At 41.2% G+C, this 25,574-nt stretch overlaps 1 protein-coding gene across 1 annotated transcript in view; it reads left to right on the top strand.

The window, feature by feature from the left end:
• Positions 1-2,879: 2,879 nt before the first annotated feature.
• Positions 2,880-25,574, top strand: part of LINGO1 (leucine rich repeat and Ig domain containing 1) — a 312,997-nt gene continuing 290,302 nt past the window's right edge. The window contains exon 1 of the mRNA XM_069956411.1: positions 2,880-2,969. The gene's annotated coding sequence lies outside the window, so the exon portion shown is untranslated. The remainder of the gene's footprint in view (positions 2,970-25,574) is intronic.

The raw sequence follows: 25,574 nt of genomic DNA, 5'->3' as shown, positions 1-25,574 counted from the left end.
TTCCATCTTATGCTTGCTTGATTTCTGAAGGGGAGATGTTGATCAAGAAATTTAGAGTTGGAAAAATATTTTCCCCTAGTGTGGGGCATTTGACATTTTCCCCGTAAGTTTTTTGGGGTTTTTTTTGCCTTCCTTTGGATCAACACAATGGGGGAGATTTATGAAAGGGTGTAAATATACACCTGGTGTAAACTGCTCACAGCAACCAATCACAGCTCAGCTTTAAGCTCTGTTAAAATGAAAGAGGAGTTGTGATTGGTTGCTGTGGGCAGTTTACACCAGGTGTATATTTACACCCTTTCATAAATCTCCCCCAGTGGGTATATGGGTTAAACTTGATGGACTGTTGTCTTTTTTGCAAATATATAAACTCTGTAGCTATGTGCCTTTGATGCTAATCTGAATGAAACTGTATTATATTGTATAGAATATATAGTATTATATGCAATAAAATCAAAACTCAATGCATATGTACAGAAATACTGTTCTGAGGTGTACTGAGGTGTAGTACATGTATGCACAAAGGCAAACTTTGGCATCAGAAATGGCATCGGTGTGTTAAAAAGACAAATCCTATTTCAAAGCTGTATGTCACTATAGCAATTAACCATTTTATGAATGCTCTGTGTTCTCTCCACCTGCTGTATGAACAAACACCCCAAACACCTCTCAAACTGTCTTCCACTGAGGTCACCAATGCTATGATTAAGTTTTTGAGATTAGTCACTTAATTCTAAACACAGTCCATCAGTAGGAAAGGCAAGAAGGGCACTTACCGAATGACATGATCTTCTTTATTTTATAAACGTGCATTACGAATTCATAGGACATGCTAGACAGCTAGCGAACGCCAGACACCTCAGACACTTTGCGAATGTCTGATGTGTGCATGCGCGTGAAACAGCTGTAACGAATTTCTGTGAGGTATCTGGTGTTCGCTAGCTGTCTAGCATGTTCTATGAATTTTTAATGAACATTTAAAATAAAGATCACGTCATTTGGTGAGTGCCCTTCTTGCCTTTCCTACTGACATACTGTAATTTACTTGTGATTTTCTGAAGTGAGCATCAACCAGTAATCTACAAGCATATTGCTGTGTCTTATTCTCACCTGTGACCTTTCAAAGTTATGCACCCTGCCTTGGTAGTGCTGGTGGCTGCTGTCTTGTAAAGATTGATAAATTCTATACACTTTTCTTTGTTACCTGCACAAATAGCCTGTAGCAGTTGCAACTGGTATGGCCTCATAATTAAACATTGCCTTATCAAAGGCCAGACAATTGTTTGCGGCTAGCAAGATGAGCGGACTTACCACTTGGCATTTGCAGTGTGATGTTGCACTTTTCTGTTCTGTTATCAATCCCACCACAAGCTTGATTTAAGTAGAGGTAGGCTTAAAGAGGTATTTCAGGAAAAAATGTCCACGGGATAGGGGAAAAGTAGGAGATCGCAGGGGGGTCTGACCTCTGTTCCCCCCTGCCGATCTCAATATCGGGCCCCGCCGGCTCTCTTCTGAATAGAGCCGCGATAACAGCACTCTTCTAGCGTACTTGGCTCTCTCTGTCGCCCCATATGAATGAATAGAGCCGCAGGTCATGTACCGTACCCACAGCTTTATTCATAACAGTGCTGACAGGGCTTGATACGGAGGTTGGCAGGGGTTACAGAGATCGAGCTCCCCACAATCACCTAATTTGCCCCTATCCTGTGCATAGGAAAAAAGTGATTTATTTCCCCTGGAATACCCCTTTAATAAAAGTCCAGGGGGGGGGCAATGGTACAATGTACAGTGTATATCCATCGCAAATCTGGGGTCACCTTAACATGAAGGATGGGTACTTAAACTGAATTTTTTTTCCTTATTTTTTCTATAGCACTATTCTGTTTTTATGTTCTCAGATATGTCAAAAGGTCTATGGAGCAAATGATCTCCAGACGTCTACCCAGTGGAAAGCACTGCCACCTGCTTCACCAGCTTAAGATTACAGTAGGTCTCAGGAGTGAGGCCCCATGTGCCCTTTAAAATTTTTATATATATATATATATATATATATATATATATATATATATATACATATATCTAAGTCTCTAAGTTGTTGGGTTTTTTTTTTTTTTTTTTGGGGGGGGGGGGGGTCCAAGTGCCCCCACAATCCCCCTGTGGCCTGAGCTCTATTAATTCTCTATGGGGCCACTGAATCCTTCCGAATGTTTCCTTAACAGTAAGAAATGCTTGACAATAAAGAACTATGAATTCTATACACTGTAGTTGTGCTGTTTTATTAAATAGAACAAGAAACGTACTAGGAATACTAATAATTACAGTATACAGTTGCCAATACTCCATTTAAGTTAATGCAGTAATATTTCCATAGACATATCTAAAATGTTTTAGTGCTCAGAATACGATCTGAAATCTGCCTGTATATACCCTTAAGCCAGTCTTGAACTAAACTGATTTTATGGAATGGGTGCAAAAATAAAGATTATCATAATTGAAGATAATCAGGCTAATTACTGTGTACCATGAGTCGACAGAAAATGTGTTACAATGAAAATGTGAACGCAATTAAAGAAATTTACTATGTAGAAATTCTGCTACTCTGTATAAACATTTATTCCCCTTGTCCAACATTCCTAGCACATGAACATCCGGATCTATTTGTAATCACAGTTTTGAACACATTTGTATCCAAGGCAAAATTGTAAAAATAGATATAAAAAGCAGCTTTATGGTATACATAGATTTATACATACTGCTATTATTGCCTTTGGTATTGGGGATTAAGTATGCTGTTTACAGCCTGAGCGCAGCTGGCCAATCACATTCCTGGTTTGGCTTTTCCATGCACGGCTGTAAGTGCCAAGACATCACTTTGATGTTAACTCAATCCAAATGCATTACAGAACAAGAGAGTGTAGTGGAGGGAGAAGATAGCTGAAGTAGGAAGAGAACAGGAGGGCAGTGAAAAGGTGAGGTCTATTACTGCAGACCCCTTCCTTGTTGTGCAAATGTATTAGCAAATAATATTTGATTCCAAATATATCAATTGATACAGTGGTACTATAGTGACTGAGACTCATTCACAAAAAAAGATAATCTTTTCCTTCTGTCTGTATAATGTAGTACACAGATTTGCATTGGTTTGTGCATGTCAGGCAAAGCACCATACACTCTCAATAACCTGGATTTATGTATATTTTTACAAGACACATATATCAAGGCACATAACTAAGAGCCAAATAACAAGAGGGAGGGGGGGGGGGAGAGATGGAAGAAATTGGCTAGGAGGAGCAATAAGGGACAGTGAGGAGAGAGAGATTAGGGCTGGGAGAATTGGGAAGAGCAATGAACGATATGTTGTGATAACACTAATTGATGAGTAAACAGAGTGTGAAGAGATGTGACGGATGGCAGGAAAGAGCTGAGAGCAACAGTCATAAACTTATAGTAACAAGGAGAATTAAAGGGAAGAGGAAATCATTATTCCTAGGGAGAGACAGCTCAAGACGGCAGGCTTTTACAATCATCCATTTGTAACATGCGACTAAGTTATGTGCAATACATGCCTGGAAAGAGATGGGGGATCTGCACAAGATAATGGATTATGAAAACGAAATGTCCAGATCTATTCTAAACAATGCTCAAGGGGATCATATGGGATTTAGAGGGATTGAAAAGAACAGCTGGATCCTTGCTAAGTTAGCGAGGAGATCCAAAAATAAACTAATGTCACTGACAAATTTATTTTTATTGGCATGGTACACAAACCAAAGGTCACTGCAGGGTGAAGAAGCTGTCTCTCATTCCAAAACTCAGATCTGTAGGATTTATAAAAGGAACATTTCCTCAGTGGCCGCAGGAACAGTAAATCAGCAATTAAGCTACCTCTTAATATAGTCTAGAATAAGGCAAACACCAATGTAGCTTCATCTAGATCATTAAGAAGCCAGGAAACATACAGTATCTACATGATTGATTCTTAATAATTGATTGCAATGGTCACTTAGGATTAGGGGAGAAGGTGGCCTGGTGTGATAAATCATGGTTTCTTTTACACCGTGGATGAGCAAGAGATAGCATTATGGCAAGATGCACGGTGTGAAGAAGGCAAGCTGGCAGAGTCTATGGGATGCTCTAGGTAATATTCTGATGGGAAACCTTGGGTGCTGACATTCATGTTGATTTTAGTTTGACATGTTGTAGACGAAAACCCTTTCAGGAAAATAGTATTTTTATTGGCAGTGGCCCAGCCACACTGTGAAAATTGTCAAACCATACCAAAGAGTTTAAAGGGGAACTCCACATAAGGAAAATTTGTTTTCTATTAAAAGTACATTAAAAGTTATATAGATGTGTCTATACAATGTATTACCGTATCTGTACTGTTCTACCACACTGGTAGCTGATAGAAATCCAGGAAGTGAAGAAAACTGGCCTCTGTTCCAATTCACATTGTCTCCTGCTCCCAGTATTCTCCAACCTTAGGAGACAAATATTCCATGCCTCTGTCTCACATTGTGTGTGTTTGCTGAGGACAGACTGATGAAGCAGACAGGGGGCAGGGCATGATCTCACAGGAGGCTTGGCTGGATCCCCCAATCCCCTGAGTCATTCAACATCTCTGACCAGCCAGAAGCAGCTGCTGCAATTTTGCTGATTGTGCAGAAGTGTGCTGTGAAATTAAGGCTGTGTTCACACATGTTAGAGTGTCATTGCAGCGTATTCACAAAAATGATACAGTAACACAAGTAAATGATGCTAAACGGCAAAGAGGATCAGAGCTGGCACTGCCAATCCCACCTGGACAAAAAACGAGGTGTACACAGTATATCCCATGTAAGATAATATCGGATAAACTCCTTATTGTGGGGATCAACTTCAAAGATAAAAGATGCTTGATCATAATATGTGCGTGGAAATTGAAAGAATTATTATTATTTTTTTTAAAGTTCTTTACTTTATTCCAATATCAGCGTTACATGTAGAGAATACAGTGTGCTGTATGGTGTTACAGGTAGTAACTGTGTGCTGTGTGGTGTTACAGGTAGAGAATACAGCGTGCTGTGTGGTGTTACAGATAGTAACTGTGTGGTGTTACAGGTAGAGAATACAGTGTGCTGTGTGGTGTTACAGGTAGAGAATACAGTGTGCTGTGTGGTGTTACAGGTGGAGAATACAGTGTGCTGTGTGGTGTTACAGGTAGAGAATACAGTGTGCTGTGTGGTGTTACCTGTAGAGAGTACAGTGTGCTATGTGGTGTTACAGATAGAAAATACAGCGTGCTGTATAGTGTTACAGGTAGTAACTGTGTGCTGTGTGGTGTTACAGGTAGAGAATACAGTGTGCTGTGTGGTGTTACAGGTAGAGGATACAGTGCTGTGTGGTGTTACAGGTAGAGAATACAGTGTGCTGTGTGGTGTTACAGGTAGAGAGTACAGTGTGCTATGTGGTGTTACAGGTAGAAAGTACAACATACTGTATAGTGTTACAGGTAGTAACTGTGTGCTGTGTGGTGTTACAGGTAGAAAATACAGTGTGCTGTTACTGTGTGGTGTTGCAGGTAGAGTATACAGTGCTGTGTGGTGTTACAGGTAGAGAATACAGTGTGCTGTGTGGTGTTACAGGTAGAGAATACAGTGTGCTGTGTGGTGTTACAGGTAGAGAATACAATGCGCTGTTACAGGTAGAGAATACAGTGTGCTTTGTGGTGTTACAGGTAGAGAATACAGTGCACTGTTACAGGTAGAGAATACAGGGTGCTGTGTGGTTTTACAGGTAGAGAATATAGTGCGCTGTTACAGGTAGAGAATACAGTGTGCTGTGTGGTGTTACAGGTAGAGAATACAGTGCGCTGTGTGGTGTTACAGGCAGAGAATACAGTGTGCTGTGTGGTGTTACAGGTAGAGAATACAGCGTGCAGTGTGGTGTTACAGGTAGAGAATACAGGGTGCTGTGTGGTGTTACAGGTAGAGAATACAGCGTGCTGTGTGGTGTTACAGGTAGAGGATACAGTGTGCTGTGTGGTGTTACAGGTAGAGAATACAGGGTGCTGTGTGGTGTTACAGGTAGAGACTACAGGGTGCTGTGTGGTGTTACAGGTAGAGAATACAGCGTGCTGTGTGGTGTTACAGGTAGAGAATACAGCGTGCAGTGTGGTGTTACAGGTAGAGAATACAGGGTGCTGTGTGGTGTTACAGGTAGAGACTACAGGGTGCTGTGTGGTGTTACAGGTAGATAATACAGTGTGCTTTGTGGTGTTACAGGTAGAGAATACAGTGTACTGTGTGGTGTTACAGGTAGAGAATACAGCGTGCTCTGTGAGTGGCACCACAATTAAATGATAAAATGCTGCAAATAATTCAGTAACACAATGAAACTGCAATGTGTGAACACAGCCTAGATGTTCTGCAACAGATTTGGGAGGGGAATGGGCAGGGTTGAGGACTGTGATGAACAGCTGAGGGAAAGCATTGCATTCTGGAACTAGTACTGCATTCTGGGAACTGCTCAACCAGGAAGTACAGAAACATAATACAGAACAAAACCTCCCCAAAACAAATGGATTTTTGGTAGTTTCAAAACTGGGATAGATAGGTATTTAATGCTTTATGCTTCTGCAGAAGTTTCATTTTTTTTAACCTCTACCTGGAGTTCCCCTTAAAGGTGTTGACTTGGTCTCCAAATTCCCCAGATTTCAATCTGATTAAGCACCTGTATGATGTGCTGGAAAAGCAACTTTGACCCATGGAGGCCCCTGAATCATTTTTTTTAAATCAAATTAATTTGTATTGTTTTTCACATAAATAAAGGAAAAACAAAGAATAATTCAATCCATCTCCAACTTAAAGGATCTGCTCTGAATGTCTTGTTCCAGATACCACAGGACACATTCTGATGTCTTATAAAGTTTATCAAACATACATTTATACACACATACTACAGCATGGCTTTTTTTTTTACTACAGCATAGATTTTTTTTTCTCCCATCTTCAGCAAGAGAGATATCTTTGATTTTTAGATACATTTTCTAAGATGTTTTGCAAATGACCTTTAGCCTCTGCCCACTAACGTTTAATGTTGAATTCAGCTTTACAGGAATAGGTATGGATTGGGGGTTACTAGTTCACGTGTATGTACTTTTGAAGTGTTGACATAATTATGTGTAATCCTTGAGCTATGTAACATAAAAAGATGCTTAGGCATTGCACCAGCTCACCGTTATAGACTCGCTACAAGACGCAAATAGTAATATATTTGTGTATAAGGCTATGTTCACACAACGTAAAACTACGGCCGTAGTTCTCGCCGCAGAACTACGGCCGTAGTTTTGCGGTGTGTAACAAAGCCTTATGTGCAATGGGATCCCGGCCGGAGCGTACACACATCGTACACACATCGTACACACATCGAAAGATCACCCGAAGGTCACGAAACGGCTGGTCTCAAACGTAATGTGAACATAGCCTAAAACTATATATATATATTGTGTGTGTATACTATAATGTTTGTAGTGGTTGGTAGCTACCAAAACTGGTCACTGATGTTATACAAAACTGAAAAATTTGCAGCTGTATATACACACAGGACAGGTTTCCCCATGGCTGCACATTTCTCCAGAGAGGACGATACAGTTGAAGACCTGCGGGTTACAGTCTTAATTTGACATTTCAAGACATAAATGGAAAGAAGGGAATGGGAATATAAACAAATATCCATGCCAGCTCTATGTCAGCCTGTGTGTGGCCTGCTCTGGCTGTGAAGGCCATTAATTGCCACCATTTGAAAGCAAAAAGATAGCGGGCAGGAGCTTACCATCCTCTTGTCACACCTCACAAGGGTTACTTATTGACCTGTAGTAAATAGCAGACCATTTTCTGTGAATATTGCAGTTTTGTATAATATTATGTCTGACAAAGGGAACTAGACTCCTGAAAGCTTACAATCAAATATACTGAGCCTCTAAAGGTATCGCCTGATTTCTTCACTTTTCTATTTACAAGTACAATAAGCCTCTAATTTTCACAGGGTTTTTTTCTCAAGCTCTTTGCTGTGTTATGCATATTTTTGTTTTATTTGCATTTTTAATGTGTTCTCTGGGTGTTTTCCATATGTGTTATGCAAATCAGGTTTATTCTTGCAATTTTTGTGCATAGAGCACACATAAAATGGCCATATTATGTTCAAACTAAGTACAGTACATTTTACTTATGTACGTGTGTGTATATATATATATATATATATATATATATATATATATATATATATATTTACACACACACATTTCACCATATACATATATCATATGTTATTGTATTATAAAGGCTTACCAATAAAGAAAATATAATAATCCTTCAACAATGGATAAATCACTAACATATTATTTAAAGAAGATGTAAAAGCATATGGAAGTCCATGTGCTATTAAATAAAATAAGGTGCAATAAATAACTCAAGGTTTTACACTTAAACTAATATGATGTCTCTGTCTCTTCTCACTGCCACAGTTTCCAAACACCTAGTGATCAAAAACAGTGTGTGCTGTACTATGTGCTGTACGGGTTGGAAAAAGTCTACAGAGCACTGACACTGCGCTCTTTACAGTGGGGAACATTTATTTTAAAAAAAGGGAAGAAAAGAAATTAGGTATTAAAGCGACTCTGTGCCCACAATCTGACCCCCCCAAACCGTTTGTACCTTCGAATAGCTGCTTTTATTCCAAGATCTGTCCTGGGGTCCGTTCGGCAGGTGATGCAGTTATTGTCCTAAAAACAACTTTTAATCCTGCAGCGCTGTGTCTAACGGCCGGGACTTACATTTGTATATGCATTAGGCTGGCACCACCTCTCTGTCCTTGCTCCCGGCCCTCATCATTAGGAATGCTTTAGGCAGATTGCTTCCTATTCTTCTTTTGTGTGCATAATGAATATGGGCTGGATCGTTAAGACACCTGTGCAAAGCTCAAACAGCAGTAAATGTTCCTGGATCATTCCTAATGATGAGGAGGGTGGGGAGGAAGGACGGAGATGTGGTGCCAGCCTAATGCATATACAAATGTAAGCTCCGGCCGTTAGACACAGCGCTGCCGGATTAAAAGTTGTTTTTAGGAGAATCACTGCATCACCTGCCGAACGGACCCCAGGACAGATCTTGGATTAAAAGCAGCTATCCGAAGGTACAAGTGGTTTGGGGGGACAGATTGTGGGTACAGAGTCACTTTAAAGCAAATTAATGCTTATAGCAGCATTCTGAATTGGAGCTTTTGCTTCCGTACAAGGCTTAGGTAGGTGTGGAATTTGCAACAAATATACAGCAATTCCCCTGCATACTAACTTTTAAATTGAAAGGGGTGAAATTCATATTGAAAATCTGCAACAGAAGTTGACAAACCGCATCGTAAGTGAATTTTTGGCCTTACTTTTGGATTTACTTTTGGCAATATATTCTTTGGAAGAGTACATAGATCACAGTACACAGTAAATTCTGCCACTCCATTCTGATGGAAGACTCAGTTCCTTGTTCTCAAGCAGGTCCCAGCAGACAGACCCCCTTCTGTCAGATAGTTATTGTAGTACTGTACTCAAGGGACAATCTCTTCAATTTCCTAAAAAAACAGGAGTATCTAGAGCAAACAAAGAGAAATGCAAGACCCAACTGAACACTGTACCAGAATAGATAGAGGGATCTAAACTTATATTGGGGGCCTGACCCAGGATCTGTATTTTTTTTTACTGAATGTTGGGGATTATATTGTTGTTGTTTGTGGTTTGGTTTAGGCTGTGTATGGGTCTTATTGCGCGATCGTTATTGAGCGAACGAATGTGGAATTACAGCGATTGATTAGCAAACGATTAACGATAATTATAGGTTCAGATCTAAACAACAATTAACGACATACAAACAATATTTCAATCGTTGCCTGCAATTACACAGAATGATTATCATTTTAATTCGAACTATGTAACTTTAGTATCTGCTAAGTTCGAGTGAGGTTCGCTATGGCAGGCAATATGATGGGGCACTACAGCTGGCATTGTGGTGGGACGCTGTTGTGTGTAAACTGCAGTAAAAAAAATGCTTATGTGTCCTACAGTCAGGAAAATATGACAATTTATAGTTGAATTTCTGGATAATCTTTTCAGGTTCTCAGGCTTTCAGTATAACAGAGAAATAAAGAAACTGTATGGCCAGCTAGTATAAACCAACTCTGCCCTTTCCAACAACCAAACATCATTGCTGCTGGCAGGAAAGGGCAGATGCTAAAAATTAAACCCTGGCATTATGTCTCAGCTTTGTAAATTGCAAGTTTAGCTTTAGATCATGCTCATGTGCGTTGTCCTATAGTTCTGCATTTACTGTAACACAACTACTGACAAAATAGTGATGTTGTGCTTACACAGCCAGTAATTCTTTTGCCATGTTGGGTACACTGTTTATACAGTTAAGTTATATATGACGTGGAATTTCAACAGTAAAGTACAAATCTGTGCGATTTTAGCATACTAAGAAGAAATATTTAGTATTGCATATTAAAAGAATTATCATAAAATATACCTAGCCGATTAACATGTTACTTTATAAGAGATGTTCTCTTCATAGCACAGGAAGTTTTGTAAGTGAAGAGTTTACAGGGGTTAACAAGGAATAATCAGTATTGGATGAGTGGGGTCCAGCGCTTGGCTTCATTGTACAGTATGTGTCTAGGGTTTTATGATGCTACAGGAAATCCTATTTAAACCATGCAAGCAAAATCATGTGTGCAACTTCTTTGCGACTTACTGTCATGCAACTTTATTACAGTTGTGATTTATCTGTTACAAAATTGCTAAGTTGCAGAGGAGGCACAAGCTGATCACAGTCACAATGTGGCCCCTTCATGCACCTGATTGGCAGACATGCTGACACTCAGATCTCCATTGATCTTATATTGATGGCCTATTGTCAGAGTAGGCTATATGTTTAAAAGCTGGAATGACCCCTATAAAATGTAAGTATTTCCCTACAACAGCTGTATGTAATTGAATCTATATTACTGTCATGCATAAATTAAGTAATGGGTTTCTACATAAAGGGATCAACAATTGGAAAGGACGAGTTTAACGCTGAAGTTGAGACTCTAGTGATAAAGCAAGAAGCAGGGTGCATATGGCCCCTAGTTACACAATTGGATTGTTTAAATTATTCTTCTGTGCCACAATATTTGTAGACTTTTACTGGACAATCTATAGAAATATAACTAGGCTGCACATGAAGAACACTCCTTGGTGCTGTATTGTCATTAAAAAGGGCTCTACTAGTTGCAGTATTTCACTTGGGTGAATGGGGACTTGGGTCTATGAGCAGATGTATTCTTTTCTTATTGGGTTGTACTCAATACATGACCCCAAAGCAGGCATTGAACAAGCAATTGACAGGGTGTCACCCATGTTACCCAAAGTCCTGATGGGTTCCTCCAGTGGATTACTGCAATTCTAGTTCCCTAGGAACCGAGGACAATATTGAAGCTTCGCTAGTGCAATCCCTGGCTTTTAAGTCTATATTAAAAATGCCATATTAATTACATGGTATATATTATTCTGGCCAGACTACTTGAACAGTTTACTATTTTAGACCCAAAAAGAAGCCATACTAACTTCCATAAAACCAACATTTATTTACTTTGTTTAAAACATCACCAGCTATATGCAGGTCTATAAGGAGATTACCAATATAATAGGTACCAACAAGGCTAAAGTGACACATATATTATTATTGCCAGCAGCATGAATTGCTATGGATAAATGCACATTACCCATACATAGGGCGCTGTACTAACTCCCCCAGTCTGTTGCAAGTAATGCCAATATTAAAGCACATGAATAAACCCATCAATCCAGGAGAACACCAAGAAATTCAAGTTTCAATCCTAACTGCACTCACCCATGCTGGCAAGTTGACGCCTGTACCTCCAACCATTAAATTTCTGCACAAGCCCTACGACAGGTGCAGTCCTGACTTCCTGACTCCTTTACTAAGAAGTGCAGATCAGGCCAGATTAAAGCCCCTATTACACAAGTGCCGACCTGTCAGGTCAGCGCTCGCTTCCTCCTCGTTCCCTGCTCTCTGGCTGCCTTATTACACACGCCGGCAGTGAGCGGTTGACAGCCAAGGGGTCGCATGGAGCTGCGGGGGGAGGAGGGGGAGCGATGGGATTCTGCCCAGGTGATCCCTAGATTGTCCAGGCATTCCCTTAACGGAGTGGGGCTTATTTTACAACCAACATATGAGTACACCTGTCTTGATAAATTGTCCTCACTAGATTAGTTAGGAAACTTGGGTTCCATCAAAGTTAGGTGCCATAACATCTTACACAATATTTATTACTAAAGATTAGTGCAACAGCTTGTGTCCTATAACTGTATGATCAAACAGATTTACTAGTGAAGAATAATAACTGGAGGTGAGTGCAACTGTGGTATTCTTGAGTCCGATCATTCGACATTTGAATATTGGTTACTTAGAGCATGCTCCCGTTGCGCTCTTCTAGTTATTCTTTAATAGCAAATCTGTTTGATCATACAGTCATAGGGAATAAGCTGTATGATTAGGCAGATTTGCTAATCAGCATTTTGAGGAAGTCGGGTGACATTTCTTTAGGGAATTCTAATGGAGAATATTAGCTAGTAAGCATATTTCTAACTACAGCCATAGCTGGCCTAACAGATGCTACAGGGCCCAGGGGCTGAGAGGTTGTTCAAGCTTTATTATTCCATTACTACTTTGTGCCGAAAATCTGTAATATTGCAGTACTATAAGGTAAGGGATTATGTTACTGTCTACTACAAATTTACTCTTAACATGTTAGGGCCCATTCCTGACTTTGGTAGGGGTGGCAATTTCTAGTTACACTGGAGAACAATGATCGAATGACTTCTGTTACCTGGTAATTGATGTTTTATTTATGGCGGGAATTCTCTTTAAATGGGTTAAACATGGTTTCTTACCTTCAATAACAGTGCTCTACCTGTCCATAGGCTATGCATCTATAGCAGCAAATGTCCATCCACTTTAATAGAGCTAAGATATAATACCAGATAGGGGTGAGCGAATTTACAGTACTAGCAAAGCGAAGGTGGTCAGTCTGTCAGCCAGCTGCCCTTGAACTCCATGCTGCTCCATGCCACTCCTCTCCGGGTGCCTGGAAAAGCTGGATCCAGGCACCCGGCTGACAAGTGTCGCTTGCGAAGTGCTTCGCTAGTACTATAAATTTGCTCCTTTCTAATCCCTAAGACACTATTCATGGACAGGTATGGTGCTGTTTCTGGAATAAAGCTTCCATGTTTTTCTAATCTTGCTCAATCCCTTTAGGTTGCACGATTAACTTCTTTTGTGGTTTTGTATTATTCCAAATAGCTTTCATGTAGTTTATATCCCTGTGCTGATGCACTTCCTATATGTAAAGCTTGACATTTTTACTAGAGAACGTGCTTATGGCTTTATGTTCCATTTGTGATGCAGCAAGAAAAATGCTCATGTACAAAAGCCCTTAGTGCTGTGCCTCCATTCAGCCTGTAGTTAAAGATGATTTATGCCCAGCTTATGCTAACAAGCGAAATTTAGTGGCAATAGAAAAGCAGTCTGCACAATATAGAATGTTATATGTTCTAACAAGCATCACATTAAAGTCTGTTTGTAAAAATATTCTCCTAGAGTTTACCCCGGCAATTACACTGCTATGATACTTGTAAACTATAATGTACAAGAGTTTTACCTGTAGCATTATGCATTCATTGAAGACTGATGCACTTCAGTGGTGACTGCAAACAATGCAACCTTTGGGGTTTGTTTATATTTCAGTTTATGTTTAAATGGATCCAAAAGGTTTACTATAATTCCAGCTCCACTTTTCTAAAGAAGCAGCAACAGCTTGGTTTCCTCTAGGTTATTATTTTTGAAGTACAACAGGTACACTCTATTGGCAAAAACCTCACAGCTTCTGTTCTTAACATGATCCATTTCAAAACTGATCCCAATACATCCGGATGGATCCCATTGATTACTAATAGTCTATAACTTTGCACAGAGAATCCTGGCAGATCATCCGCTGTGGATTCCACAGTTTGCCTCCACTCGCGCATCTCCGCTGGTCTCATAGGCTTCATTGTATGGTTGTCAGATTTCGCTGTCCGCCTGAATAATGAGCGGGTTCATTCTTCGGGCGGACGGCAGAATCCGTCAAACCATAGAATGAAGCCTATGAGACCAGCAGAGATGTGCAGGGCCGCAAGCGGCCACGAGCGGGGTTGAGCTGCTGAATCCGCGGCGGGTGATCCGCCGGGATTTCATAGTGTGGACATACTCTAGGAATAGCATTGCAGACTATACTATTATTGATATCAAAAAGCATTGAAAAGCTGACACAGTGGAGAACAGCTTGTGATCAGTATTTTTTCAACCAAAACCAGGAGTGAGTTGAAAACACAGAATCTGTGCAAATCTATCAATTATAATTTTGCCCTGTCAGTTCCACTCCTCATTTTGGCTACAAATAATGACCATAGTATGTTGTGTGAACATAGCCTTAAAGTGTACCTGTCGTTATAAAAAAAAGTTTTGACATGTCATAGAGACATGTCAAAAGTTTTGATCAGTCTAGTTTTGAGTATTCAGGCCTGAAATTGTGAGATAGAGCGGGGAGAACATAGGCTGTAGCACGTCCACTCTCCGCTGTGAATTAAAAAAAAAAAGATTTGGACTTGGGCTCCCCGCTCTTTCTCCTGATTGGTACAGGTCTTTCCACTCAGCAGGGGCGCTGTTAGGGTCCTAAAACATCTGGGGCACGGGCCCCCGCAACTACCCCCCCCCCCCCATGCCGGCTACATTACTCACCAACGTGCAGAACACTACGACACTTGACCCATCCCCCCACACACTACCCCACTTGACTTCCATCCTCACACGCACTGCCCCACCTAATCCCCAACCCCCCACACACACTATGACAGTTGACCCATCTGCACTCACACTACCTGACCCATCTTCTCCCTCCACATTACACCTCCTCCGTCCTCCTCAGTCCTCTTCCTCCACATTACACCTCCTCAGATGCACAAGTAATCTTACTTACTCAAAAAACATGGACACAGGTAGACATGGAGGAAGGGAGACAGGAGATCCTGGAGGCTGCACAGGGTGCTTGAAGAGGAGGAGGGAGGACGCACACAGGCCATGCAGAGGTCACCACACTGCAGGGAAGCAAAGCCTGTAAAGGTAACCCTGCAACTGCCTCACACACACAGACCACACAGCACAGAGTTTAACAGGCCATGTGGGCAGCTGCAGGCTTAGCTAATCATCTTCTCCTTTATCAGGCCTGACAGTGACAGGAGGAGAAAGCGCTCCCCCCCTCCCCTCACTCACACAACGCGACTCTTCAGTGTACTGCTCCCTTCCCCAGTCGGCACTTGCAGGGTTAAGGCTCCTCTCCCAGGCCAAGTCACAACAAGCCATGCAGCAGACAGGTAAAGATCAGAGACCGAGATCTGGGCTGGGGCCTCAATCCTGCAAGTGCAGACTTACTGTTCAGGAGAAAGGACTGAATCATTGGGTCCTGCGAGGGGGCATACACTGCCTGTGGCGCTGTGGCAATGTCTGCAACAGGGAGCCCGGGACTGTCAGATTTAGTGTGCCTGTGTGAGTCTGCAGGTGCTGGGCTGGGGGCCCACCGAAGGATCCTCCGGTGGCCCAGTCCGACACTGCCTCCTTAAATCTCTCCCTCCACATTACACCTCAGTGCCCTCCCTCCACATTACACCTCTTTCATCTTCCTCCCGCTCCCTCTCCTGGTAGCCGGCATCACCTCTCTTCTTGTTCTTCAACTCTTCTCCCATCTGTCATATCGTTTCCCCGCCATTAGCACTCTCTCATCAAGCTCCTCTCCCGGCCCTAGGCAACAACAGAGCGACACTTCCACTTCTGTTTGCCTCATCCAATCAGGAACAAGCAATGCACGGCCCGCGGGGGCTGCTAAGATGTGACCAGTGTAAACAGTGTGCGGGGCAGGAGCGTGGCCACCCACATCCAGTAAACAAGTGTCAGGTGACGTCACTAGAACAGCATCCGGGTGGTACATGGGGCGGGCAATACATGGTGAGTCCAGGCCAGGGATCACAGCGGCTGCTGTCATTTTGGTGCAGGCAGTCGGCAGGTGGCGGGAGCAGAAAAACTTTCAGGGCTAGGCTGAATTCATTCGGGGCTCCAGCCCCGAATGATTATGCCTAGTGACGCCACTACCACTCAGACCTAAACCGATCAAAACTTTTGATACATCAAAAGCTTTTTTGTAACAACAGGTACACTTTAATGTGAAGTGAGCTTTAGGGTCCATTCACGTGTACAGGCTCTGCAGCAGATTTGATGCTGTGTTCCATCATTTCATTACAATAATATCTTCATTATAAAATTTGCAGCTTTGAATCTTTAACATCAAACCTGCAGCAGGTCCTGTACGTATAAATGGACTGTCATAAAATACTTTGTTTTAAGTGTTTAAAATAGAAACTGGTATAAACTGCCCTTAGCCCTTATCACATCACTTTCTGCATCATGGGAATACAGAAACTAGTGTGACTGCATTGATAAGACTCCATTCACATCTGCGTCATGGTTTTTGGCAGTGGCGGAATTTGCAACCTAGGCTAAATGCAGATGTGTACAGAACGCTTATCTTCCCTCATGGTTGGGGGTTTGTGAGCAGGTAAGGTTCTTTAAAAGATTCCCTACCAGCAGATTCTCCCGTGGGTTCAAACTCTCCCATAGTACTCTGTCTGCAGCAAAGGATCGGGAAATGCATCTTCAATTAGAGGTGGCTTTGATAGGCCAATTACCTGCCATTAAGGGTCTAATTCTTAAAGGGTTATTACCATCATATTCTTTCAAGAGATATTGTAGGTAAACTTGTAGGGTTTGTCAAATTAAACACTTTTGCAAATACATTTATTCAGCAAACTTGCCTCCTTCTCTTGATATAACTGCTTCCTTTCCTCACCTTGTTGACAGCTCATTGTCTAGGTTACCAACCACCACTCTCCTCTAAAAGCAGTATTCTGGGTGGGATATATAGATCGAGGGGGACATTTATCAAGACTGAAGTATGAGTACGCCAGTCTTAAATAAAGACCCGTCCCTTTTATTTGGATAAATTTACTAATGTCTAAGTGCAGCCAGCCAGACCTGCGCCTGGCGCAGGCATTGCATGGTTATATACAACTGCCATGGAGCAGGTGTAGATTTTTGCCTGGTTTACACCAGGCATAAACCTTGATGAAATAGGGTCCTATTACACAGGACAATAATCATGCGAAAAATCACTTTGTTGTTCGAATTTAAATGATAATCATTTTGCATGTATGCAGGCAACCATCAAAAAAATGTTTGCGTGTCATTGATCCCATCTTTTAAGCTGAACATAACATCGCTAATCATTTGCTAAATGTTCACTAAATGTACACACTGTTATTTTGTTGGGATCAGAAGGAGTAAATGATCGTAGTAACAATCGTAGTTATGACTATGGTTCAGTGTGCTATAGGAAAAATTTCAAGCTGTTTCCTAAAACCCTCATTTGTGATGGTTTGTCGTTAATCAGTAATCATTAAAAAAATCACTTTGTCTTATAGGACCCTTAGGTGCAGGAGGAGGCCATGACTCTTTTCCTCTTGCCGCAAGTTACAAAGTTAGTTACAAAGAAGTTATTCAAATTCACTATACTTGAGGATTTTGCTGTTCAGATCATTGACTAGACACCATGGCATCCAGTGTTGAACTGAAATATCTTGGGCCCACCAGAGAATTTGATTCTAGGGATCCCCCCAACATACACCAGATATAACTATCGCCAAACCTTTCCCATTACTAGAATGACTTTTCACTGAGCTGTGTATGTGACAAGCCAGCATCGGCTCAATGCTAGTAACTTGTCAGTCCGCTAACATCCCTAGTCAGAGAATGCATTATATGATTGCAACATATGTTGGATTATAAAACTCATATCACTGATTGACAACTAAGTGCACAGTTGACTTGTAATTATCTCACCTGCTTAAAAAGGGAGTAATAGTTAATCCTTCTGTGTGCTTGATAATGATGGCATGAGGCAGCTGAAATGTTGTATCCCCGTTTTTGTTTGCTGCACTGCACAAGACTTTGTTACACCTTTCTATGGAATAAATCTACACCACGTTTGAAATTATCGAATGTGCCGTGGGGTATTCATTGAACTCTATCTATCTATCTAAATTATTTAACTTGAGAAATCTTACAAGTTTAACTATACTGGTTGAGATGCAAAAACCCCTTTAGGGTGCCTTGACACCTACCGGATCCGCAGCAGATTTCATGCTGCGGATTTGCAGCGAGAGCCGCTGCGGATCCAGTCCCATTCAACTCTAATGACAATACATACTCGCAGCGAGATTGAGTATGGGTGCCTCTGTGAGTATGGGTGCCTCTGTAAGGGGGTTAATTTACATGCTGGTAGTGGGATGTCAATCTCGCTGCGAGTATGTATTGTCAATAGAATTTAATGGGACTGGATCCGCAGCGGATCTCGCTGCGAATCCGCAACGTGAAATCCGCTGCGGATCCAGTAGGTGTGAGGGCACCCTTAAGAGATGATTACTAAATAACCTACTGTATTAGAGTATACTGATGGCATGCCCTGTGTGTGCAACATAACAACAAAGTTTACAGTGCAATTAAAAATTAATATGTTCTGTATGGATGGAAAAGAATAAGTTCCTCTGTGGAGCCCAAGGTACCCCCATCCTAACAATTTTCGGAAGAAAACAGTAGCATGTGTATTGACTGATAATAAACAAACATCCTAAATTTATAATAGAATCTAAAATTATTTTATAGTGATTACAGGATGTGTACTTTTGCAATAGTTATTGTTCCAGTGCATTCAAATAATTAAAAATGAAGCAACATTTCAAAAAGTCTCGATTACAAATCACTTCCAATTATTTCACTCCAGCTCTGATGCATTGTTATTAGGCTTAAGGCAATGTGTACATTAACCAGAAGAAATGCCAAAAGAAAAAACAAATTAAACAGCCAGTTTCATTCTCTTGATTTGCTTAAACACTACAGTACATGCACATACTGATATTGTGTCTTGTTATGGCCTTAAAAGTTAGTGTTGGGGCCTACTTTGGGACATTTTTGGGGTTTTAAGAAAAGGTGCAGCAGCTCAAAAAGATCAATATTTTAATACTAGACTGTAATAATGTATTTTTTATGGTGACATTGTAACAAGATGGTGATAATGCCTGTGGCCCACTCCCGGTCCTGCCCTCTTCTACCACCGCTCACTGCTTGTAGCCTGATCCTGCCTGCATCTACATTCAGTCCATGGCAGCAGGAGTCTCCTTCTGGACTGTGTTCCATGCTTCCAGCTCCTCTGCAATTGTTCCACTGGTTTCTAGAGGGCCCTACTTTTTAGATTTAAAGAGCTAGTGTGCACCTTATCATTCTTCCTCCACCTTTTCTGTTTCTTCCGTACTTTTTTCTGCCTGGTCCTTCTTCCCTGAGTGTTGTTGGTTTCATGTGTTCCTATGCGAGGGTCTTATGCCTGTGTGTTGGTTCCATGTATCCTGGTCCCTGACTGTTCCTTGGATTGTGCTTGCCTGCCTGAACCCTTCTGTACCATTTGCCTCTCCCATTGCTGATCCAGACTGTCTGACCTGCATCTGAGCTGTCTGCTCTGATCCTCTGCCTGCTTGACCATGCCACAGTGGCACTCTCTGGTTTTAAGGACCAGCCACTATCCATACTAGAATCATGCTTGTAAAGTCACCTGGTATCCTCTAGCACAGAAGTCCAGCTTCTACATCCTAAAGCAGGATAAAGGGTGAAGACCTAGAGGACACATAGGGGGAGATTTATCAAAGGGTGTAAAATTTAGACTGGTGCAAACTGGCCACAGCAACCAATCACAGCTCAGCTTTAGACAGTGCTGAAAGGAAAGCTGAGCTGTGATTGGTTGCTGTGGCCAGTTTGCACCAGTCTAAATTTTACACCCTTTGATAAATCTCCCCCTTAGACTCCACTTCCTGGCATGGCCCAAAGTCAAACTGGGTCCAGCACAGCAAGTCCACATCCTTTGCCATTACAGATGTCATATGTAAGCCGTCACATTTCCTTGCATCGTTATTTTCTATTGATATTTTGATGGCAATTATTTCTCTCCTGTCTACATTTTGGGGGAGATTTGTCAAACTGGTGTAAAGTAGAATTGTCTCAGTTGCCCCTAGCAGCCAATCAGATTCAACCTTTCATTTTTCAAAGAATCTGTGAGGAATGAAAAGTGAAATCTGATTGGTTGCTAGGGGCAACTGAGACAATTCTACTTTACACCAATTTGATAAATCTCCTCCTTTGTGTTTATACTGTTTATTGTTTATACAGAAGCTTAGAGGTTTGTCAGCAGAAAAGGCCACCTGGTCCATTCAGTCTTCCCATTCTATTATTTCCTTCATTATTTATTCTGCAATATACTGTTTTCTCGGTTGATACTCAAGATCTGTGTAGTCTTAGAACTATCGTTGCTCTTTACTAACACATTCTCCTTTTTATATGCACAGCACAACTCAGTTGGAATGTTTATAACAATTTTGTTTTGGCTTCTATTTACAGTACACATACAGACAGGATCGTGCTTGTATAAGGAAATGGCAAAAAATTATAGTATATTGTTTGCTTCGGGTATGAAAAATTTCTGCATGTAAATGGCCATGCTAAGGTGACCTTATAGTATAGATTGATTGGTTCAAGATTGCACATTTGTGTTAGAGCTTCTGAAATACCATTTACTATACCTTCTGATATGGTAATTTAAAGCATAACCGTCATTTCAGGGTCATTTTTTTGAAAACATTAAATATCAACAGTTCAAGCGATTTTAAGAAACTCTGTAATAGGTTTTATGTACTGAAAGAGTTAACTTGTGGACTAAAAAAGCAACCTCCCAGCCCCCACCCTCACTGCAAAAGAAGCAGGATTTCTCTGTCCATTATGTGGCTATGGAGAGGGGAGGGGCTGTTAGGAGTGACTGAGCACGGAGGATTTCTGCAAAGCACAACACCCTGCAATCTTCTCTCAGTAAGTTCATAGATAAGCACTGACCTTTCTGAAACCTGAATCCTGCGTTTTAGGTGCCCAGAGAGTCTACAAACAGCTGACCTTCATGTCACCTCTTCCTGCTCCCTCATCTCCCTCAGCCCCTCCCCCCTTCATAGGCTTACAATGGAGAGAGCAGAGCCCGTCTTCACTGGCTTCTCTGTAATGAAGACGGATTTGCCTGATAATGCACAGATAAGAAGTCAGGGGGGGAGGCTGGGAGAGTACAGAAGGAGGCTTTTTTGGCTGATAAAACCTATTACAGAGTTTCTTAAAAACGCTTATACTACGGATTTCTGCAATAAAAAAAAACATGACAGTTACGCTTTAATTTTATATTCAGTTATTATTTTTAGAGGCTGGGTATTGCTACTAGAGATGAGCGAACCGGTTCGGCGGGTATGGGAGCCGGTTCGGATTTTTTCAAATATCCGAGTCTGGTCGGATTCGGATTTTTGGAAGTCTGCACTGAATTTGTTTTTTCTTGCTTTCTAAAATGGCAGCTTTCCATATATAAAACATTATAAACATCTTATGCTTACCTCTCCACGCTTCTCTGGTGTCCTGCTGTGATGCCTGTGAGTCCTCTGCTGAATGCATCTACCGCCACTTCCAGGAGGAACTCATCCCAGCAGTGACAGCCCGCTCAGCAGGCTGTCATTGCTAAGATGAGTCCCTCCTGGAAGTGACTGTGGCAACGTTCAGCACGCGACTCAGAGACACCACAGGAGGACACTGGGGGAGCGAGAAGAGGTAGGAATAAGATCTTTATTATGTTTTATATAAGGACAGCACTAAAGTTTTTAAGTGCCAGAGTGCCCCTTTAATTTTTTTACAAATTTTTTTTTTGGGTGGTATTTTTCAGCAGTTTTTAATGATTTTTTTTTTCTCCAGAATGTAGCAGCATGCACAGACATATCAATAGGAAATAAACGCCTACACCAGTCTCACAGCATGTTGCTTTTTGAAAAAACATCATGTACCTGAAAATGTATTACATTTAGCCCCTCCACTTACAACCCCCGATTGTAGATTGAAAAATCCTCCTGTAATTATCCCCCATGAGGAGGCGGGGGTCTGCTGGGTACCTGTAGAGAGGAAAAATTGGGCTGGCTGGATACAGCGCAATGGTTGTTTTTCTGTCTGCACTACACACTAACAAAGGTGCAGCAGGAGAGGAGACCAGCCCACTCAGCACAGTGGCCCCTCTGACATTTGCCTGAACTACTAGATGCACAGTCCAACCCTGCAGACAGCACAAACACACAGAGCGGCTAAGGTATACCACTGGTAGGTGCATGAAGTACATTCATTATATAACTTAGGGTCCTATTAGACAAATTTTTCATTTCCAATGATTAACAATGAACAATTGCAAATGACGGCTTTTGGGAACAAACTGAAATCATTTACCATGATACATGGAATGATAATTGTTAGTTCCAATCGCAATTATGTTAGTTTATGTACGTAATGATCATAATAACGAACGATGTGTACATACACTAGAAGATTTGCGAATGATTAATAATCATTTTATGGTCAGCTCAAAAGATACGATAAACCACATACAAATACATTTTCGTTAGTTGTTTGATCGTTGCCTGCTCTGGGGGCAGGCAGTGCTCCAAACGGCCTTACGGGACAGAAGACTACATAAAAACTGCACGGAAACAGTGTGGAGGATGCAAGTAAGAGATACACCTTTATCCTCAGCACCTCGTAAACAATAGGGAGCTATCAACAGGTTACATTTGTTTAACCTACTGATAGTTCCCCTTTAATAGATACCAGAAAACTTTGTCTTCCAGTTCTACATTAAACATTGTATAAAATACACATATTTGCTATGGCTCTGTTGTATACAAATCTATTTTAGGATATGTTGGTAATTTGAATAGGTTGCCCTTTTATCCAAAAAACCCATTTGTTGAAATGTGAAAGAGGATTTAAACGCTATCCATCTGAAATGCATAAGTGAAATATTAAAAGCCCACTGCGCACTTGTCTGAAAGAGCCTTAAAAGTGAAAAGCTTTGTAATGAGCAAATGCTGAACCTGGAAGTAACCTTGATGCAAATACAGAATGCAAATGCAAAACTGGAAATAATTTTTGATAAACAGACTCATGGAAAGTGCATGATTTAATGCTGTGGATTTTCCTAGCAATAACAAATAATAATGAAAAAAACCTTTTACAGGTACCCATAATGCAGCAAGATATTGAACTGGTCTACAATAATTCAGAATGCATTGACAGGCCTGAACCAAGGGAAGATCAATACATAATGGCCAGGAATGTGTTGCTTAAGAGAGATGCATCATGATTGGACCGTAAATAACAGGGCTACAGCCAAGTTATGTCGAGGGTTAATGCATGCATAATTACTATTCATGAAGGACCTTTATTTTCATTGACCACATTACAAAACGTATGGCATAAACACAAATCAGTGTCTATAGCAAAAACCTATAGCTAGTACACAAGGCCAAGATGATGAAACAGGGATCTCTTAGCATGGGACTAGAGATGAGCGAACCGGGATCGGGTTCGAGTCGATCCGAACCCGAACGTTCGGTATTTGATTAGCTGGGGCTGCTGAACTTGGATAAAGCTCTAAGATTGTCTGGAAAACATGGATACAGCCAATGACTATATCCATGATTTCCACATAGCCTTAGGGCTTTATCCAAGTTCAGCAGCCCCTTCCTCTTGTACAGCTGACTAGGCAAGTTTGATCTGTCAAAAAGAATTAGCTGTTGGCCATAATAGGGGATGCATGGCCAATGGCTGATTAAAGCAAAAGTGCCACCCTGATCTGTGGGACCAAACACCCAGTTTAATTTGGATTGCCAAATGGAGACAGGACCAAATACGTGCTCAATACGTCTGCACTGAAAACCATGCAGTGTAAAACCATGATGTCAGGGTAGGTTAGTATGAGAATGCAACAAGAAAAGGGTGCCGCATCTTTTTTTTTTTTTTTTTACCACTACACCCTTTTTCTAGGACAGAAGATTCCAGGGGTTGTCCATCTACCCAAATTCTAAAAGATAAAGGTGGCATATTCCTTAGGTCACTGGTTCCTTAGGTTCCCTAGTCATGTTTGCCAGTATTGTGGTGTTTGTGGTAAGGGGGAGCTCTGCTCTGGTTTTCCCTTTCCATGAAAACGGGACATGGAGTTCAACTGGCCCACATCTGAGAGCCCATAGTAAAGGCATCGCCTTACAGTGGACAAACCTGGATCCTGTCCATGGTATTAATACACACCAAGGTGGCCAAGGTGCAAGCCGTAGATATGTAATATAATTCCAGGGATAGACTTCAGAAGGTACTGCACTTGTGACTGTGATCATGGACACCTTTTTACTAAATATGATGAAATAAAGCAAATAGAGATTATTAAGCTATAAATACATTAAAGCAGAAAATAGAGATTATTAAGCTATAAATACAATAAAGCAGGAAATAGAGATTATTAAGCTATAAATACATTAAAGCAGAAAACTCTATTCAGGTATTGGCAGGGCCGGCCTTTGGGGTGTGCGACCTGTGCGGTTTCACAGGGTGCATCACTCCTGGCCAGCTAGGGGGCGCTCTGGCAGACAGTCAGATGCACACCTAACTGCTCTGGCAGACATTTTTGGGAAACCTCTTTCATCTTTCATCACTGAATTACGTCTTTTATCAAAGGTTTTGATTATGTAGACAATGTTGTCTTCCTTCATTTTCATCTTGGATGTTTGGAGTTTAGAAGTGCGTGTTTTTCATATTGCATGTTGCCTTTTTAGTGATAAATTACAATATCCCATTTCATGGAACATCTACTGGAACTCTATGGTGGCATGCTTAAAATTTCTAAGGTAATAGCAATTACATCTAATGGTCTATTTACACAGAAAGATTATCTAAAAGATTATCTGCCAAAGATCTGAAGCCAAAGCCAGGAATGGATTTGAAAAGAGTAGAAATCTCAGGCTTTCCTTTATGACCTGTTCCCTATTTATAGTCTGTTCCTGGCTTTGGCTTCAAATCTTTGGCAAATAATCTGTGGACCCTATGTCAGAGGTATTAAACATTCAGCATGTCTGGAAACTGTCAGGTCTCTACCACGTAGAGCTGCAGATAGCTGTGGCACTTCAGCTTCTGAGGAAAAATGCAATTTTATAACTTTGCTAATGGCCATCAGCAAAGACAAAAGCATCACTTGTTTTATCTCCCTACCACCTATCTGCCTGTATCTGCAGCTCTGTACCTAGTATGGGCCGGACAAATACCTTTAAAGTTAAACGGCAACTTGTGGAGCATTTTCTTTTGTCTCAGTATTCAGTATTAATATTCCATGCCTTAGGGCCCTATGAGAAAGCTAAGTGGAGCAATTGTGAGACAGAAAAAGCCCCTCTGTCAAACCTCTTAGAT

The sequence above is a fragment of the Dendropsophus ebraccatus genome, chromosome 1 (genome assembly GCF_027789765.1).
Source record: "Dendropsophus ebraccatus isolate aDenEbr1 chromosome 1, aDenEbr1.pat, whole genome shotgun sequence".
Taxonomy (NCBI): domain Eukaryota; kingdom Metazoa; phylum Chordata; class Amphibia; order Anura; family Hylidae; genus Dendropsophus; species Dendropsophus ebraccatus.
The sequence above is the reverse complement of the archived record's forward strand: the minus strand, read 5'-3'. Positions and strand labels throughout refer to the sequence as shown.